Source organism: Amphiprion ocellaris, chromosome 1 (assembly GCF_022539595.1).
Source record: "Amphiprion ocellaris isolate individual 3 ecotype Okinawa chromosome 1, ASM2253959v1, whole genome shotgun sequence".
NCBI lineage: Eukaryota > Metazoa > Chordata > Actinopteri > Pomacentridae > Amphiprion > Amphiprion ocellaris.
In genome coordinates, this window is record NC_072766.1 from 12,390,629 (window position 1) to 12,397,402 (window position 6,774).

Here is a 6,774-nt window from a genome sequence, read left to right on the forward strand (position 1 = left end):
TGGTACCCAGAGGATGAATTTTTAAGTTGTCATTGTTGATTTCTAGTAAAATGTGTTCACTTAATTTTTCTGATCCCCATTTTCTTATCCTGCAGAACAATCAGGTCAGTTTTTGTACAATTCAGTTAATATTTCAACTTTGCTGTAGCACCACCATGAGTTTCACATTTGTAGGGTTTTTTTTAATGAAATGTCTGTTGAATGGCCTATCATAACAAGCGGGTTCATACTGTAATCCAGTACTTTTATATATGACAACATTTCTGCATATTCAATGACATGGCAGTCAGGCACAGTTGTAATTTGTGTTTAGTGCTTATTCACAAATGTTAACATGCTGGCACGCTAACCTACAATGATTAATGTAGTAGTAAGGGTTACACCTGTGAAACATCAAACAGCATATTATTGCACAGGTGAGCATGTTATAATGCTACTTCTCTGTGCCAAACAGCCTCACAAAGCCAGTAGCACTGTTTAACAATGATCAGCACATAAACTGCAGCTTATAAAAGCTACATCACTCTTCACCCAATACAGGATTTTAAAGCTGAAGCATAAAGTTTCATCTCCAATCATAACCTCAGAATCTGTCAAATCCAATGTTAAATACAAAACTAAAACAGAAAAATCCCCCAGATCAACACCGGGTCATGCGTCAGTCATCTAATTATGAAAACTTGCCGTAAACATCAAGTGTGCCCAGATATTCTTTGATCAGGACCTTCTGTTGGAAGAAAAGTTGACTTTTAGTCACAAAGACAGACAACAGTCAGCTTGTCATTTACAGAAAGACAGACAGTATGTCTTCAAAGTAACATGGATTATGGTTTTTACCACAAAACACTGACTGCTGAGTGAGGCATATATGCAGTAATTCATGTTTGATCAGTGCGCTGTGAATCTTCAGCACTCTTCCCAGAATGAAAGTGCGTCACGAGGGAGAAAGAACATCTCTGCGGTTCTCAGCACAGAGATCACTGAGGTCTTATCATTTCAGACTAATACATGGAACCTATAGATCTATGTGGGCAGTGAGGCTTTAACTGCTCCAGTCCACATTGGTTGGTTACACACCATCACTTCAGATTCCTCATCATCTCTTTGACAAACATTCTTTGTTCTCCTGCTTGGGGTTGCCTCCTTCTGGGCCAGAATTCAAACCAGTTCCCAACGGGAACCCAGCCAAGGATTCACTGTGGTGTCTCTCATGCAGAGAAAAAACACAGAAGACCAAACCAAACAAAACAGCAATAGGGATAGATTACCTAGTAAAGCGTCATCATATGAATTTCCCTGAGTGGTTTGGCAGCATCAGTGCAGGAAGCTGTCACTTGAAAATCTGTGTTTCATGGCTTAGGAAAAGTAATAAAAAATCAAACTTTAAGTCCTACCTGAATGAAAGAATTTTAATTACCATATGCAGAATGTGGGGACGTGTACACTGAGCCTCCTCACCTAGTTTTTGCACAGCTTACATTATGTCAAAATCTTCACTGTGACAGTGCTGGTAGGTACGACATTTAACATCTTCACCTGAACCGTGTTGGTGTGCTTACACTTGCTAATTAGCACTAAAAGCAAAGTACAGCTGAGGCTGATGGGAAGGTCAAGTTTAAAACTTTTTAGTCAGAAAACAAAGCATAGGCTAAATTGATATTTTTGGCCTGATATAGGGTGACCAGATCTCAATAAACCAATTGTGGGACAAAGAGCATATTTGTGTGGGACAATGTGGGACACCTTACCAAAGCTGAGATGGGGGTCTTGCATGTACTGTGTCGCTTTACGTCGTATTCCCCACCGTGTGAAACTCAAAACGAACTCTGGCAAACTTCACAGAAAACTCTCTAAGAATCACCTTGCACCGGCTTCACCCAGTGATATGTAGTTTCTCAGTCTTTGTTGAAGGTGCATCTCCTCTTCTTTGCTGTACTTTCCATTATCTCCGCCAAAATCCATAGTTTAGTGTTTGTGTCTGCTTTGCGGTGTGTCACGACTGGCACAATTTACGGCACCTGACAACAAGGTGCGGCAGCAAGACACTGACAGGTTAATCTGGTCGTGATCGCACATCTGCGCTGTTTGACTAACATAGAAAAAAGCCAGATAAAAAACAAAACTCCTAGCATCTGTCCTTTAGAGTTTTAACTTTTGAAAATTATAGCTGCCAATCAAAATGCGGGACAGTGTCTCAATGGGTGGGACATGGAAAAAGGGATGAAAATGCTGTGCAGTTCCGCACAAAGCGGGACACTTGGTCACCCTAGCCTGATAGGCAGCTGGAGAAGAAGCCACAGAAGAGATTTCACTTAATCTTATGCTTAACTTGAATGTCTGCGCAAATATCACAATAATCCAACCACTAATGATTAAGACATTTCATTCACAATCATGTTGCTGTTGCTAGAAAAAAAAAAGTCAAGATTGCTAATGTTGTTCGAATCCATCATCTGGTAACCAGAAATTGCAATACAAAGTTTTGTGCAAATCAAACTTTTTTCAGGGGAGATGTGAAAATTTAGTCTAGCAGGTGGTTTAAAAATTAAAGGAAAGGGAGTGTCTTTAGTATTCACCATGTGGGTGCGATGTAAATAACAATAATAATAATAATAATAATAATACATTTTATTTGTAAGCGCTTTTCTTGACACTCAAGGACACTTTGCAAAAAAAACAAATACAGCAATGTCATTAAAGTCTCTCCAATACAAAGTTAAAGCCATAAATATTCATTTCATTGTTGCAAAGTTGTGGACCAACCAACATTCGTCAGTGGAATTCACATGCAGGCAGCCAGGACACAGTTAGACCTCATGGGCTGAACTGTGGAAGCTGGAGCCCCTATGAATTAAATTTTCTGTTCAGTAAACATGAACCTCCCATCTTCAGCAAACTTGCACAGGTGGGTGTTGAGACAGGACCTACTGTGCAAGCTCAGTGGAAAGTAAGACTCTTAGGCTTATATCCTTACAGCCCAGCAGCACTGCACTCACCCTAGAGAGATGCAGATAGCGATGAAGTGGAAAATAAGTCCCAAATCAAGGGCCAGGGTCTAAGACTTGACCCTGTTCAAACGTTAAGGATCTTCAAAAAATCACCAGGAGAAGTCAACATTCGAGGGCAGTAGGATTTATTGTTAAGAACTGCCCAGGAGTAGTTCTTAACAGTGATTAACACCCCTAGGCCTTCTTTTCCCTCACACACATTCAATGCAATCAAAGCATCGGTGGTTATTAGAATATTCAGCATTAAGTACTTCACACACATATACTACTCATCAATTCAAATAGCATTTGCCAGGATTATATCATCATTCACTTTCAGCACGTCGTACAATCGCAGTATGACAAAGCGCTCCTGATTCTAGAGAAAGTCTTGGAGCAAGAGAGACGTAAGAAGCAGTAAACCTAAGGCACGCCAGGATGATCCCTCCAATTTATCAGGGCAAGAGGGAAACCTCTTATCAAAAGAATGACCAAAACCAACGTTCTTCAGGCGACAAACGGTTAAACTTGGCAAAGAAGCTGCAGCTCCAGTCTTCGTCCAAACATTCAACATCCTGAGGCTGGACCCAATCATCTGGATATAACGAGCACAATGGTCACTTAATTAGCTGCCATATAAGAGGAAAGTGTGAAGAAGCCAGTGAAAGGAAAGTCACCATATTCCAGGAACAGGCAGTTGAGTGCAGGAACAAATATTGACAGACATAGCTGTTACCAGGTCATGCTGGAAGGAGAGGATTCCCAATGCAATGATGTGGACGATGAAGGAAAGGAGAGGAAGACAACTGCTCCCAAACTGGGGAAGGTAGCAAACCAGACCTCTTGTTGGCTTCAGTGACCACTATTACCAGCCCGATAAATGGAAAGTGGTTAGGAGTTGAAACACTGAATGAAAATTGGGCTCCATGTGACAACATCAGCACCCAACCAAAGGCAATTGTCATGCAAAACACTGATGGTAATGTATCTGCTACTGCAGAATAGTAGTAAATATTGGTGTTCTGGAGACAAAACTTATCACAATAAATATCAAATCATGTCAGAGGACATTTCAATCTATCTGTGGCAAAAATATTCAAAACGTTCCCCTGAGATAGATTTCTAGTAAAGCCTCTGTCTTCCATTTGTATCTATAAAATTTACTGCATGCATATGATGAACTTGCAGGCCAGACACAATCCTGTCATAACATCAGCCACAACTTGGCTTTGTCTCTCTTGGAACATCGTGTATTTAATTCCAGTCTCTCTAAATCTCAAATTCCTTAAAAACAAACCCAACTGGCTGTCTTGAAACCATGTGCTGCACTGTAAGACCTCTCTGACCAGAAAAAATATCATCACAATCATATAATTTGGGCTCTGCTACTTATGTTTGTCCAGTGATAAAGACCACGAAGGTCCTGTCAGGTATGTATGAACTAGAGCACAATGAGCGCTTACTCTACCTTCCAAACCCCAATAATAAAATTCCCAATAATCAGTTCTGATAATAATACCATCAGCATGGCCACACACATGGCTGTTCTACTATAACCATGTAAAATTCAAACAAAAACACAGAGCAGGCCTCTTAGTGGTTCAAATTTGACAGCACCTTTAAGTGCTATAGGTTATCCTCCAGTACATGTAAATCCATTCCAGACTCACCAAAATTTCATTTAAAATGTTTACTAATCATGTTATTGTAAAACGCCGCATGATTCAGTGACTCTTTTCTGCTTATTGGCTGATTGTTGGTCAGACACAGCAGTTTATGCAAGGCTGAGTCAAAGCTGCCTCTAAACAACAAATGTCAACTGGTTGTTTGAAGAAAAGTCAGGGAATCATCAAAATCATTACAATTCATCAGGACACATGAAATGTCGGTATAAATTGTTTTGAGAATCCGTTCAGTAGATTTAGAGTCCCTGAACCCCGAGTGTTAATCTGCTGCTTTGAGGGAAAGTAAACAGACTATATTTGTGACCAGAATTCAGCTTCTGGGGACCTTGGATGCCAAATGTTATGGCAGTCCACACACAAATGTCATCCACATGTTAAAGCAAGAGGATACAGTAATCTTTAGGTTTCATCATCTGGAGACCATAAATATGCATAACAGATTGAATGGCTCAATGTTTTTCTCTGTATTTGCGGAGCTGTATGTTACTCTGGTTTCACATGAAACCCATCTCTAAAGATACTGTGAAACAAAACATCACCCAGTGACTGTTTCACTTCTGCAATAATAACTATAATATTTGAATGTAACGCTCTTTAAAAGGGGCAGATGGTTAATAAAGCTGTAGTGTCACACTGTTTGTGATATAACAGAGATGCTGAGGGGACATATTCCTCTCTGGAAGCATGTGATGAAGCGTCAGTAATTGGATCAACGGAGATAGCTACTGCCATGTCTTTTATGAGAGTCTTTTTCATTACATAGTTTACAAACAATTGTTGCTTTATCCACATTTACAGACTTTGCAATAGTTATGATAATAACATGACAATAGTTTTACAATAGTTCTGAATAGCTATTGTCATGTTAGAAAATGTTTAAAATAATGTACCATGTACACCATTGCGACAGGATGTTTATAAAAGTTGTTTTTATGACTTGAACATCATAACAGAACCAGACAGCTCTACCTACACATCTGAATGAGTTAAATATACCCCAAGTGTAATAGCAAATTTTAAGACTTTATATGCTTATTTAACAATAGCAACAAAGAAGACTTTTCCACTATAACCTGTGAGTCCTGTGTGGTTCAGCTGCTGTTGTATGCACTACATTCTGTTGTGGAAAGCACATTTAAGGACAAAAAAAAAACTAAATTTGGACTAAACCCCTGAACTTTTTCTCTTAGCAATCAGGGGATTAACAGGGTAAATACAAATCTTTATCTCACTTGACAATGGGAGTAAAACAGTCAGCACATGAGCCAGTTGCAGTTGTTTATCAGCAAGATGTCCAGGGCCCTGTCCAACCAGGGCTTAAGTGAAATTGAACGTCTATGTGGAAGAACAGCCTTGGAAGTATGGAGAGCTACAAGGTTTTGTAGGACCTTCTCTGCCTTCTCAGGGTTAAAGTAAATGAGGCATTTGTTGATGGCGTACATGCAGTAACCTCATCATCTCATTCAGAGTTAATTGACATAAGAGAACTTTGGCCAGGAGTGTGAAATGGAAAATCACAAGGTTAGGAAATTTCAGCCAAGTCCCAGGATTCCTTTCTTTGTTTCTCCCATCCTCTACGAGCTGGAGCTCCACTGGCAGATGATGTATGTGGTTCTTGAGACGTGATTGCTACTATTTGTTGTTCCACTTCATTCGGCATTGGTGTGCCCACAAGATGCAGAGCCAGGATCTGAACATGGTCAGTGATATTCTTCCAAAGATAACGGACAAAGCCGGGTGGTCCGGGTCTAAATTTCATTCATAATTCATGTCACACGGATTTTAGCCTGATGGTCTGGTCAAAGTACATTTTATACAGTTATGAGACCTTGTTAGAATGGCTACTTACTCTCACAATGCTGAATATGTAGCCCACCATTGTTTTACTATATGTGTGTTTCTGAGGATGTGGATTAAGCTCTGTTTTATGGTTATGAAGTCAGGGTCTCATGTAGGTGGTTCCTCCTTCTCAATCAGCTGTGAAGTGTCACAAAGTAGCTAAAGCACACAGAATATCACCAACAACACCAATAAGGCATTTGTTAAATATCATGGTTTCTCTTGACAAGACTTTTAATGACAAAGAAAATCGTGCATTAGCA